General features: G+C 35.4%; 1 long non-coding RNA gene across 1 annotated transcript; it reads right to left on the reverse strand.

The window, feature by feature from the left end:
* Positions 1-523: 523 nt before the first annotated feature.
* LOC134200710 (uncharacterized) lies at positions 524-13,662 on the reverse strand. Its single transcript, XR_009975738.1, has 2 exons — positions 13,440-13,662; positions 524-781 (listed from the first exon to the last, which is right to left on the reverse strand). It is a non-coding gene; the product is annotated as an uncharacterized LOC134200710 (long non-coding RNA).
* Between the last annotated feature and the right edge of the window lie 781 nt (positions 13,663-14,443).

Genomic DNA, 14,443 nt, shown 5'->3' on the forward strand with positions numbered 1-14,443 from the left:
TTTCATTTTTCATATGACGTTTCTCGGGAAATACTCAACGATACGGAGCGACTTAGCTGTGACCTTAGCATTACTGACCTTCTTAGCAACGGTAACTACTCACCATTAGGTAGCTTGTATGCTTGTCTGCCTACAAAGGCAGTTAAAAAAACTTGGCATTTCATAAATTAAACAGGTGTACTTAAAGACAAAAACCAACAACTTCAAAAGACCACAATACTCTGACATCAAAAAATGCCAATCAACTACTGCTAACTTCTTCGGAAGGAAGATGCCCTGCCACAATCGTAAAAACAATTAAACCGCAGTTATGTAACGCATACGAACAGCGAAGACACATCAATTAATCACTATTTTAAGCCTCGTCGTAAATCTATCTGTGTGTACCACAGTGACGAGCTGATTATCTGTTAAGAGCACACAACTTATCACGTGCCATTTATAAATATAATGCTGGATTGTTGAATGGAGATGCTCTTTGTAAATTACCAAAATTTTAATCTATTGATATAACTAAAACCACTTTTAAAGGTATTAATCTCACGTTTTTTTATTATCATTTTATTTTCAATATTACGTACACTTAACAGTTTTTTGTGGTCAAGGACGACTGTATTATTCGTTGCAGGCGAAGTTTGTGAAATGGAAGCTCCTACTGGAAACCCCAAAATTTATAACATTACTGACGCCATCCATCATGAGTCTCACATTGCACATGCTTAAATCGGATGGGCATAATATCCTAACATCCTATTCAAATCGATTCTTGCGATTATTTTTGCTGTAAAAAATACCGAATTAATTTACACATGCAATTACTGTGGGTTTTATTTTGTAAAATAATTACTAAATAGAGAGAGAAGGGATTAGAGAACGAAAAGAAAGAAGGAGAAAGAGAAAGGTATTATACACTACTCGCTTGTGTATGTGACTGTCGCGCCTGCGCACGTCTCATTTAACGGTTTTATTCCACGCACTTTTTTCCACGGATTTTTTCTTACGGTTTTACTATCACATTTTTTTCCGTTCGGTAGCGCAGCAAAATCCCTATCCCCTCCAAGCCTGCTGTAAGCAACTTCGTTCCAATATTAATATAATTGTAAGTCTCATATTGATTTCACAATGTATTTGCTCTATCGATATGAAATTTCATGTTTTGACCCCGGTATCTACAATGTACTCACATTTCTCAGACGAGTATCCATTAGACCACGAACACAAACGATACATGGTAACTTCGAATATAAATTCTGGACCCCGAAATTTTGAAGTTGTCGTGGCCTAAAGGATAAGAAGTCCGGTGCATTCGTATCGAGCGATGCACCGGTGTTCGAATCCCGCAGGCGGGTACCAATTTTTCTAATGAAATACGTACTTAACAAATGTTCACGATTGACTTCCACGGTGAAGGAATAACATCGTGTAATAAAAATCAAACCCGCAAAATTATAATTTGCGTAATTACTGGTGGTAGGACCTCTTGTGAGTCCGCACGGGTAGGTACCACCGTCCCGCCTATTTCTGCCGTGAAGCAGTAATGCGTTTCGGTTTGAAGGGTGGGGCAGCCGTTGTGACAATACTGAGACCTTAGAACTATATCTCAAGGTGTGTGGCGCATTTACGTTGTAGATGTCTATGGGCTCCAGTAACCACTTAACACCAGGTGGGCTGTGAGATCGTCCACACATATAAGCAATAAAAAAATAAATAAAAAAAAATACTCCTGTCAAAGACACAACACATTCACTACGATTAGGTAAAGAAATATATTAATTTGCCATTTCTACTCTGAAAGTCAACACTGAGAAAAGCTTTCCTTATAAATAGGGGAAAGTGAGGGAAACGCGAACGCTGGGTAATGCCGAATTCAATGGTTCTAATATGTTAGAAAGATATATCCTAATTTTATTTGCCGCCATTTTGGAGATCACGCCACCACTGATGCCAGTCAATAACACGGGAAACGCGGACGCACGTACTTAAAAAGGTATGCATTTTTCAATATTTTGTATGTTTTAGATGTATTTTTTTGGTAAATTCAAGTTGATTTAACTTTATTTATATCTACAATAATAATTCATTGTTACTAATCATTGATTTTCAAAAAATATAAGCTCACTTTTTTTCCCTTTGAGCTGTCTCAAAAACCATTCATGTGTCATTAAAGAACGTTACTTAATTAAATTAATAGTAGAAACAAAACATTTTCAAGAATATAACAAAGCCTATAAATTACTCTTGAAACTTTTTGTCAGACACGAAATGATCTAATTCGACTAATTATTTTGTGTTAAACAAGTAACTCAATCGACGCATTCCTAATAATCCTTCTACCTAAATCTTTCAAGCGTCAAATCAAATTAACGCAAATGAGAACAATATAAATGACGCTTCAAAATATCTGATACTCGTAATTAGTAGACCAAAAAATCTCAATCAGGATGTACCGTAACCTATATTTGACGCCAGTGATCCATATCGTCGCGCCTCTGTTGCGACAACTGAACAAAGCAATACTGTATCTTTGTTGCATTAACACAGAACTAACAAATACCTAGTGCAAGAATTCTGATTTTGTAAGATTGAAATGCGCTACGTCACATCAAAATAAATATATTGGTTAAATACAGGGTTTTTTTTTTAAAGTAAAATTTGGTGTGAAAAAATTAAGTTTATCAATCATTCTGCATCTGTTACTGCAAATTTCAAATATATTGTTGTGCATCTTACAAAAAAATTAAAATATAACATTAAGTTTTCGGAAGTGTTGTCTTTTTATTTGAAACTAGCTGACCCGGCAGACTTCGTAGTGCCTCAATCTATAAATAAAAGACCTAAACTTTTGTATAAAATAAACTTAAAACAAACAAAAGAAATCCGTCCGACGGGGGACACATCAAAGGAAAAACAAAATTGTTATTTTTATTTAATTTCGAGCATTTTCATTCATTTATCTACCTTTTAAACCTTCTCTGGACTTCCACAAATAATTCAAGACGAAAATTAGCCAAATCGGTCCAGCCTTTCTCGAGTTTTAGCGAGACTAACGAACAGAAATTCATTTTTATATATGTATAGATTATTAAAAATTTATAAAGATAAATTGAAAAAAACATGCATTTAATATTCTCTCTCTCTCTCTCTCTCTCTCAAAACTGATAGTTACGTTGATCGATTTTAAGTTCAGCGTTGATTCTAGTCCCTATATAATACGGGAGCAATTTCTAGCTTGGGACTATCATGAGCTAATCACATAAAATATTCTAAGGAATCAAACGTCGGTAGAAATGCTTAGGGCACATGAATTAGCCGGTTGCCTTTTGGAATTTTCTCAACACTCAGGCATCGTTTGAAAAGCGCGTAGATTGACATTAAGGATCTTCTTCCGTTGCTGCAAAATGGAAACCACATAGCAAAGTTAATGGGTAACATTACTTGTTTCCAGGTAGAGTGAAGAGTGTATATATCGTCATTTAAAACAATAAATACGTGTTTTTATTCTCAGACTTTGTGTGTAATTTCACGGTTTTTACCAAATATCATCCTATTACAGTATTAGAAAACAGATCTCCGAACATTCCGAGTACGGAGTAGTTTGGCGATAAGTGTTATAATGTTACTGGTGGTAGGACCTCTTGTGAATCCGCACGGGTTGATACCACCACCCTGCCTATTTCTACCGTGAAGCAGTAATGCGTTTCGGTCTGAAGGGTGAAGTAGCCGTTGTAACAATACTGAGACCTTAGAACTTGTATCTCAAGGTATCTCGGTAGTTTGGGCTTAGATACGGTATCTTTATAACCTGTGACTTACCTGCACATTTGGTCATGAAGGCGTGAGACGAAACGCATGCTCAGTCTTGTATCGATGTCGTGTTGGCCTAAAGGATTAGATGCCAAGCGTACTAATGTCTAACGGTACTACTATACCTGTGTTCAAATCCCGCAGGCAGGTATCAATTTTCTAAGGAAATACGTACTTAGCACGTGTTCATGAACTTCCATAATGAAGGAATAGCATCGCGCAATAAAAATGAAATACGCATAGATAAATAAAAATGTGTAAATTCTTGTTGTTGAGCATACTGTATGCTCGCATGGGGCGACTGCTTTCCGGCCTTTTTCTGCCATGAAGCAATCATGCATTCCTATTTGAAAAGTGGAACGGACTTTGTACAACTTAGAGTTCAACATCATATCTCAAGGTGAGTAGTGATATTCACGTTGTGATAGGTTGACTTTAGTTCGCACTTAGCACTAGATCGGCAGTAAGCTCGTCTACCCATCTAAGGAAGAAATGGTAAACAGTCGACGTCGCCCAAAACACGTCATTTCGGATTTTCCCGAGCCACTAACGGTGCTTTTAGGTACACCAAGCACCGGTCATCGTTCTCCTCAAACCCGTCGCTTGCGACGAAGGGCTCGGCGAGTAAATTAACCCACAGACATAGCCCACTGAGTTTCTCGCCGGAACTTCTCAGTGGGTCGCGTTTCCGATCCGGTGATAGATTCTGCGAAGCACGGCTCTTGCTAAGGTTCGCGTTAGCAACGTCGTCAGCTTTGAGCCCCGTAAGCTCACCTACTAGTTCGGTATCTAGGAATCTATAATAACTCCTCGAAGTTACTAGAATAGGTAGGAAAAAAAAGGAAGGAAGAAGATCGTCGAAGCAATTCAATTAGTGTAACTTGGAGCAAAGACGACTTATTTCACAACGCTTTATATTATATAGTTCTGATTCCTACAAGTTTCTATTCTTATCAGCTCCGGTCGTGATTCACACATTGCGCCTAAAATAATATGTGAGATGGTACAATAAATCATGATATGTAAAAATATATTTTTATATACTGGATGTGTCACGATCAAGTTTGCAGATCCAGAAAACGAGGTGTGGTAACTAGAGGCATGAAGATACTAATATCGCGATCTAAAATTATAGTTGACTAAAGTTTTTTCGGATCAAGCTCTTAAGGGCACGTCGGTGGCATCCATCACGACAAATCAAATTATACCATTCTATAAACACTACTACTAAAGACTGCTATAGTTATTAATTGAATTGTTTAATTAAATGTTTAAGTTTAATTAAATTGCATAAATAAAACTATACGGTCCTTCGTGACCACGAAAACCGTAAAGTGTTTCAAACATTGGAAATAATATACCGATAATAAAAAACGCGAGATCTAACCGTATAAATAGTTTTAATTACGTCTGCGACTCGTAAAGACCGTAGGAAATGCTGTAGTGTAAATACTGGACTGTATTGTAGTAATAATAATAAATAATATTTATTTCTAAAATCCAGCTGGGTTAAGGGCCTAATACAGAAAGCAGTTATCCTCGATACTGCACGCATTGTGAGGAGGTTTCTCACTCTGGAGTCCTAACCACTGGTGGCTCGTGTCGTAGACACCGCCATCAGCGGCAAACTATTTTTAAATAGTGTTTTTTAAAAATTGTATTTTTAATATCTTTTTAAAAAAATATTATGTAACTAATAAGATTTTAAATAAATATAAATAAATAATATAATAATAATAAATAACTGTGAACATATCACAAATGGTCATCCGGCTCCAAATTAGGATTCCCTGTGTTATGTACCAGAGACTGATATAGATAATGAAAAACGTTTTTTGTTTAAATTAATACATATAATAATATATAGTAAAAATCCAGTCAAAGAGTAAACAAACCTGTTCATCGCACGAATGTTTGCCTGAGGTGGGAATCGAACCCACGATCCTCCTCGCAATAGTCAGAGACGCTAACTATTGCACCAACGAGTCAGTAAAGAAATACTTTTTTTTTTTTTTTTTTTTTTTTTTTTTTTTTTTTTTTTTTTTTTTTTTTTTTTTTTTTTTTTTTTTTTTTTTTTTTTTTTTTTTTTTTTTTTTATGATTGAAAGTTTACTGGTGGCCCGAAGGCCTTTCCAGTTTCACCAGGACAGGTGGGCGAGCAAAGGCTCAGCCAAGAGGGGTGGGATTTGCTAACAACTGCCCGAGCGCCTCCGAAGGAGACCTAACAACTCAAGAGCAATTGTTTCGCGAATGAATCTACTACCGGATCGGAATCGCGACCCGCTGAGAAGATCCGGCGAGAAACTCAGCGGGCTGATGCATGAGTTAGGTTGCACGTCGACCTCTTTGTCGAGTTCGACGAGTACGGTTACCGGGGTCCCTAAGCCTGCCCCTAGTATTAGAGCTGAAGGCATCTAATGCAAAGGTTATTGGATCTGATGGATCCGTAAGGACGTGTCTAGGGCGTCGACGGTGACTGGCTCCTGCATGATCAGGATTCGGGGAGTAGTCAGCGGCGGCAACGATAAGGCGATTATCATGACGCATAGCCTTATCGAAGTATCGTTCCGACGCTGACTTCATGTATTTCCGAATTGATTCGAGGCCCAGGTCGTCGTGTAGGTCAACGTTCCTCACGAACCACGGAGCCCCGACAGCTAACCTGCAAAAGCGGGATTGTAGGGATTGGAGGGTGTCTATGTGTGTGCGGGCCGCGTGAGCGAACACCACACTCGCGTAAGTCATGACGGGCCTTATGCAAGTTTTGTAAAGTGTCACCTTGTTCCGAAGGGACATTTTACTCCGCTTACAGATCATGGGGTAGAGTCTACCGAGAATAAACGCGGCACGGTCACGGACTGATTTTATATGCGGGCGGAATGTCATCGATGCATCCAGGGTAACGCCCAGGTACTTGACCTTCCTGGCCCAGGGTATGGGTTGTCTAAAGAGAGTAATCGGGGGTGTGAGATTCCTCTTCCTAATCCGGGAGGAAATCCGTGTGGAGCTTCCCCTCTGAAATAGCACCGCAGTACTTTTCGCTGGGTTGATGTCTATGCGCCATTTTCGGAACCACTGTCCTAGGGCTAGGGCTGCGCTCTGAAGCTTCTTCGCGATTAGGGACTTATTTCTACTAGAATAGTAAACAGTCGTGTCGTCGGCGAATAAAGCTAAATGGGTCGGCGGCGACCGGGGAATATCGTTGACGAATAAGCTAAATAGGAGGGGTGAGAGGACAGAGCCTTGCGGGACTCCAGCTGTGAGAGGTCGTGGGGAGGAGCGGGTTCCCTCGACTCGATATCGAAAAGAGCGGTTCGACAAGAAGTCCCGTATGATGAGCACGAGACTATCCGGCACGCCCATGTTGAATAGTTTGAAAATCAAACCATTGTGCCAGACTTTGTCGAACGCTTTTGCGACGTCGAAGAAGAGAGCTCCCGTGTATAACGGTTTTGGTCGATTAAGCCCCACAAGAATGTGCTCCGTGAGGCGGTGCACCTGTTGAACGCATGAGTGATTTGTACGGAATCCGAATTGTTCATCGATAAGAATGCCCTTGGATGAGACGAAGTCTCTGAGGCGTTTGTAGAGCAGACGCTCATACAGTTTGCCTAGAGACATGAAAAGAAATACTGCAACTACTTATACGTAGTTTGTAAGTGAACTTTAGCTTGCCACCCAAACAAACAGAATCAAAAGAATGTACACATACTTATCAGCTGTTAAACAATACTTAGCTCCGTATTCTTGTTCACGAGTCTCGTGTGACGTCCGAACGCTTGTCAATTAGGACGTGGTTAACAGTTCTTTTTACACAAATAACGGTACAATTATTTCAGGCTTCGTCGGAACTTCACGGCTATTATACATGTCAAAGCGTCGAGCAGCTAACTGGGACGTATTATATCATCTATTTACGACGTGAAAGAATGTTTTTGCCTTTTTTTTATAATACTTTGGCTATATTTTTAGTGGCATAGAAGGATAGACAGCAAGTCTCGTCATTAAAAAAAAAGCTCAACAAGATATCGAAATAACGGGAAATTAGAACTTATTGGAAAAATATTATATCGATAACTAGATTATAATAATATGATAGCTAATTGTTAAGGATATTAATAGATTGTAGATAATTACTAAGCTATTGTGCTAGTTTGAGAAGTAGTCAAAAAAAAAACGCGGCAGTTCAACCGCATGACCTACGCAAATTTACTTTCAATTACGACTAGCTGACCCGGCAGACTTAGTAGTGCCTCAATCGATAATAAAAGATCTAAACTATTGTATAAAATAGACGATCCGATATCCGTCCGACGGGGTACACATCAAAGGAAAAACAAAATTGTTATTTTTATTTAATTCCGAATATTTTCATTCATTTATCTAAGCTTTTAAACCTTCTCTGGACTTCCACAAATAATTCAAGACCAAAATTAGCCAAATCGGTCCAGCCGTTCTCGAGTTTTAGCGAGACTAACGAACAGCAATTCATTTTTATATTTTTTAGAACTCAAAAGAAAAACGCGGTATTGACAGTTCAGTCGCATGACCTACGCAAATTTACTATCAAGATTAAAGAATAAGTAGCTTTTCTAACAATGAAAATCACTCCAATAAATTCCTTCAAAGAGCGCGCAATCGCTTCACTAACAATAAAAAATGTATAGCAAATTTCAAAGATCCAAACACTTGTTACAGAACGTTATTTTGAGGGCAGCATTCCGCTCAATTGATTTTACTGAGTCATGAGCTACTCCAATAAAATTTATCTCGCTAAAAATATTTAACGAATATTTATATGTACGTACAACAAAAACACGAGCTTTTGATCTACAATGGTGTAATTTTGATGTCTATATTTAGTCGTAGTAGTAGTGCCAGTGTTTGTAAACGAGGCCACTGAATGAAGCTCTTTGAATAACTATTGAGTGAAAAATAGATTCTGCAGTTACTATTATAAATATTATAGATATATGTATGTAAATGTGGTTGTGTATATATATCTTTTTTTGTGTATGTATGTGTAATTTAATATCAATCTCATTGCACCTACCACTCACTATTTAATTTTAATCTGCACTACCTTTGTTTGACTGGTAGAGAATGCCTTAGGCATTAAGTTCGCCAATGTAAATTTTACATAAAGCGTAATAAATAAATAAATATAAACTATAAGAAAACTATGATATAATTCAACAAAATACTGTTAATTTGCAAAATAAATAGACGACTATAATAGCCTTCAAATTTTCAAACTTGCCTTAGATAGCCAGCCATTCAGATCAAAGTCGCAAAAATTAATATTTCCTTTGTTACTAGAGGCACGACTTAAAAAACTAATCTCATACTTATTGCTATCAATGTTTATGTCGATTTTATACCGCTGTGGATGGACAAACGGACCAGATTCTATTACATATTTACCGGAGTCTATCGACAATCTGAGTGCCGCCACCCACCATGAGACACAGGGTCCAAATTTCAATTGGATTGCACAACAGTGGTTCGACATTTGAAATTGTAATAGGTGATTCTTTGGTGATGGATGCCAGGATAGTGATCAAGCAAAGCAGGCTGAAACTATGCAAAAATTCAGACAAAACTGCTTCTCAACGTCTATTGAATCACCTAGTCTCCTCTTTCGATTCTTATGGAAAGAGATGAGGTGGTGCCGTTGTATTTAAAAAATTAATTGACTTATTTTTCTAGTTTTTGATAAAGTTTGTTATTCTAGATATATATTTTTACATAAAAAAAAATTTTGGGCTGAGCCATTTCATTCGACATTTTGAAGCATTTATTCAAATATAAGCCCTAGATATTAACTACGGTTAATGCATTATCTTTGAGCCTACAAATAAAATAACATACGTCATATTAAGTATACCTTTCTCCTAGGACAAATGAAAAGCCACGCGACATGGTCAGTTGTTTAACAATGTAATCATTCGTAATGTTGACGCTTTAAACCAATATTTGGCTGTCTATGACAGATAAAACATAATACGTTTAGCTAACATTACGTATTTGCTTTAAGAAAACATTTGAAACAACTAAACGGAAGTTTTCTGGCTTTTCATGATGATCAATACTTTATCTTATTCGTCTCAATATTTATTAATTAAAAATATTTTCGATGTGGGTGGCGCATTTACGTTGTAGATGTCTATGGGCTCCAGTAACCACTTAACACCAGGTGGGCTGTGAGCTCGTCCATCCATCTAAGCAATAAAAAAAAAAACATTTGTGTGTTAGCATTTTCTTCGGTTTTCATAAGTATCAAACATGAAGGAATAAACTTTTGTAGTGTTATAACGTTATAAACATCTAAAATCAAGTTTTATACGAGTGTTTTTAAAATTAATGAATATTTTTCGAATAGGTACATTATTTTCAAAATGAACGAATATCTCAAGCTTACACTTTAAATTCAATACTTTGAGATTCAAAAAAAAAACTACTAACTTTACAATACATGAGTAGTCGTTCAGCGTAATAAAAAAAACTATGATTATTATTAACACTGGAAAGTTCGTTGACTGATGACGTCAAATATGTAAACGCGACATCGCAATAGTTATGTAAAACTTGGAGGTCAGTTGTGCCAGTAATTTCCACTGCGCCGTGGGTGGTCAAGAACGAATTCCCTATTCAAGCTTAATGATGAATGAGTACCTATCTGGATCTCGTTACTTTTGGTCAAATCACCTTATTTTTTTTAGCTTTATAAATTTGAAAGTTGTTCAATGATACCAAAATGATAACCAAAAATGATGAAATAATATATTCATCCGTTCATGACGTAAAAAAAAATTCCAAAGTAATAACAGATTGTTTTCCCTGTTATTTCCATTTAAAAGTTCGGCTATAGGGGAGGCCGGGCTAAAATTAAAATTAAGAGCTATAACTTGGCATAATATAACTCAAAAATATATTTCTTACGAATAGTCAATTGAATTGGTCAAATAGATAGCGCAATGAAACGTACAATCTGATCGTTATTAAAATTAGCAACACCAAACTGAAGTTTTGATTTCGTTAACTTTACATTTTAGTCGGGAAAACAGATATGAGATACGCTAATATTTAAAAAAAATACCAAACAACAGAATTAACTAAAACATATTTAAAAACGGAAAAAGCAGAGTTATTCCAATTTTATCATTTTCTAATTTTTACTCTTAACGCGATAAAATTTAAAGTCTAAAGCACAGCGGGAAGTCGGTTTATACAACCAAGATCCCAGAAAGATAATTGTTAAACTATGGTAGAAAGAGTGAGAGATATAATCGCCCGTTTTATATGTTATTAAACGCCTTATCTAACTTCAAACTTCCATCCCTACGAATGTCACTAAACTTTGCCTGAAGTACCTACAACTACTATACAAATATTTAGCTTAGGCGAAATACATAATAAAGATACAACGGGCCGAATATTCCAATGATAAACTAGTTTTAAAAAATATGCAAATCTTCATGTACACAAAAATTAAGCTGAATTCAAAACCTCGTTAAAATTTACCATATTTAATTAAATTAGGTCTCTTCTCGTTTATTTGTAATTGCTTAGAATATTGTTGATATTATTGCACTCTCATGGTAAATATATTTCATTGAACATTACGAATAACATACAACATAAATAATGTAATGAATTATTTTAACAATGAAACGTAATAGAAAGGATCAACGTGTCTCCTTGTATTCGAAGAAGATAATGTTTTCGTTATGCAAAAACAAAATGAATAGGCATTATTTTCTCTTCCTATCTATTAACTGATTTTCTTTTTTGTTGTTCGATAGCTATTGACGAGCAGCTTTTATGTTCCTATTTTCCTTTCTTTAATTAAAAAGACACATATTTTAATATCTTTTTTCGGGAACTCTTAATTAAATTTTCAAAATATAATTAAAAGAAAAACAAATGAAACATAATATGATCTGAATTCAAACCTTATTTTGTATAAGTGGTCGAAATTCGATCATCGCGCGAACACTAGTCAATGTCAATATGTCTATGTGGATACGTATGTACCTACGTACATTTATGTGAAGATAAAACTCCAAGGACATCAAACGAAAAGTCAACAACAAACATTACCCGGAACACATGGGCTGAGGTCAATGGAATCATATCTAGCACTACCAACATAATAACTTAAATTTGCATGGCAATAAGGAAGAACTGCCGCCACTCGCGAGCCAAATTAAATTGCTTCGATATGGCACTCGAGTTAAATACTTGATCAGTGCAACGTGCGAATATTTCTTGCAATTGCGAGAGTAATGAACAGTATAAAATCTACTTACTAGAACATTGTGCGTTGTCTAGTATCGATTGACTCACACGGTTTCTCGATCTCATTTATTTAATTTATGACTTTATGATATATTTAACATTTTTGACTATGCATAACTAACTTTGCACTAGTTTATAACAAGAAATCTAAAATTAGATCAAGATGAACGTTTTAAATTAAAAGTTTGAATTAGAAATGCAAACACTTCCTATTTTTTCGTGAAATCAACACCGTTTTGTAGCAATTCGAAAATAAATGCTGCTTAGTGAATTTCACCAAAGTAATGTGATTTAAATCAACAGAATCGAAGAGAACATTATATTTATTTCTAATCAATAAAAAGTGCTTTATTTAGTGCGAATTTGTTTAATTTTTCGTTTACTCATATTGTATCTTCTCAACTGTATCTACAAAAGTGAAGAAATTAGTATAGACTTCAAATAATGGTCAGGACTCTAACGGCGACATTCAACTCTTAAAAAGTCTTTAGAGCAAGCAGTGGCGAAATTTGCCTTAGAGACAGTACTTAAATCCATAGATTCGTGGCCAAACAGATTAAAGGCTTGTATAAAAGCCAAAGGTGGCCATTTCGAATAGAATATTTTTTTATATTTTTTGCTGACACTTTAATAAATAGGTAGGTATAAATTTGAATAATATTACATTATTTCATTTTTTTTAAAATGCATTTTCATTTGTAACGGAAAATATGGCTGGACTAGACGTTTATCTCTTTGATTGTCAACCTATTAAATTATTCTTACCTACTAAATTATTATTAGTTTCGTAATAAAAATATTATGCATGCATGATTGACTTGTGTATAACTTTAGCATGATTTGTATCTGGTATTTTTAACCAAGTACTGACATAAATAAATATATTTTTAATCGCTGCTGTTTCGACATTGACAAAATGAAATGTCACGTTAAAGCTTTGCTTGCCTTATAATATGTGTATATCTATATATTAATACGTGAAGCAAAAACTTTGTATCCCTTTTTACGAAAAATGCGCAGACGGAGGATTATGAAATTTTCCACACTTATAGAGAATACAGAGAAGAAGTGCACAATGCTAATATTTTTTTAAAATAATGCATAAAACATACATTAAATCAATAAAGAAAACATTACACACACTACATACCATGTATTTGACGCACACACGCATGCATAATATTTATTGTCAAACTTTTGTTCTTGACGTCTGTGGTCAAATTGAGAATAGATTAAATATTGTTTGTCTTTATTAATATTTTTTTATAGTGTAGTCTTGGCGAAATTTGTAATTATAGAAGTATAAAATACAATTATAATAGTTTACAAACTTACAATTCCAATTAATTATAGTCGAATTTCGACTACTGCGGGACCTCTAGTATTTTTTAAACTTTGATTCTGCATCGTTCTTCAAAACATGAAATATTCAGAATTAGTTCTCTTTGTAAACATACTAGAATTAGGATTCAAAATATTGAACATTCGCTAATTTATTATAAACAACATACTCGTAAATTGTAGTTTCTGTAACTATTTCCAATACAACAGTAAACTCGACTAAGCTTCTGTACAATTTTGACGTTGTCTTAAATAGTCACGGAAATAGAAGATGACAATTTTTTTTTTCTAACAATACCAGTGTCGTGGACGGCATGAGTTTTACATAACAAAATCGATTCCTTTCACTCATTGAAATTACTGGCTCACTTTTAGTTCTCGGTCAACGCAATCTTCATAACATTTAGTCGATTTGCATGGCAAATCAATGGATATCGAAAGTTGGCAAAGCCCAAAACGAATAGTCGTGCGAAAGGTTGTTAAATAATAAGCTAGCACGAAATATCACACAAAGAAACAGCCTTCAAGTTAAGGTTTTATTGCGATGGACGAACGATATGCTTCTTTGTGGTTTTGTATTGTCAAGAAACTTATGCTCGAGCTAAATACCGATGTCGTGATTTAAAAAATAAAACCATTTCAAAAACGTAACAGTAAATTACACAATACCTTCATTATTTAGTACAAAATCACAGTTATTTTATAAACTATTAAAATGACGCACAAAAATAGAACAATTTTCAATTAACACACAGATAAATTTTACGTAGCAATAAATATTTTTTTGGAGCAACTGTCTGGACTGCATTAGTTGTGCGAACACAAACCGAATAAATGGGTCACTTCTTTGACTAGACTTTGAAAAGCCATATAAATCAACTTACGTCTTATGTTCTATATATCACCCAAAAACCCAAAGATAATGGCTGAAGACAGGACAGTTGGTTATTAAATAAAACAACAGTAATGTAACTCACTCGATGCGGTACGATATGTAT

This window comes from Bombyx mori, chromosome 19 (assembly GCF_030269925.1).
Source record: "Bombyx mori chromosome 19, ASM3026992v2".
Lineage (NCBI taxonomy): Eukaryota > Metazoa > Arthropoda > Insecta > Lepidoptera > Bombycidae > Bombyx > Bombyx mori.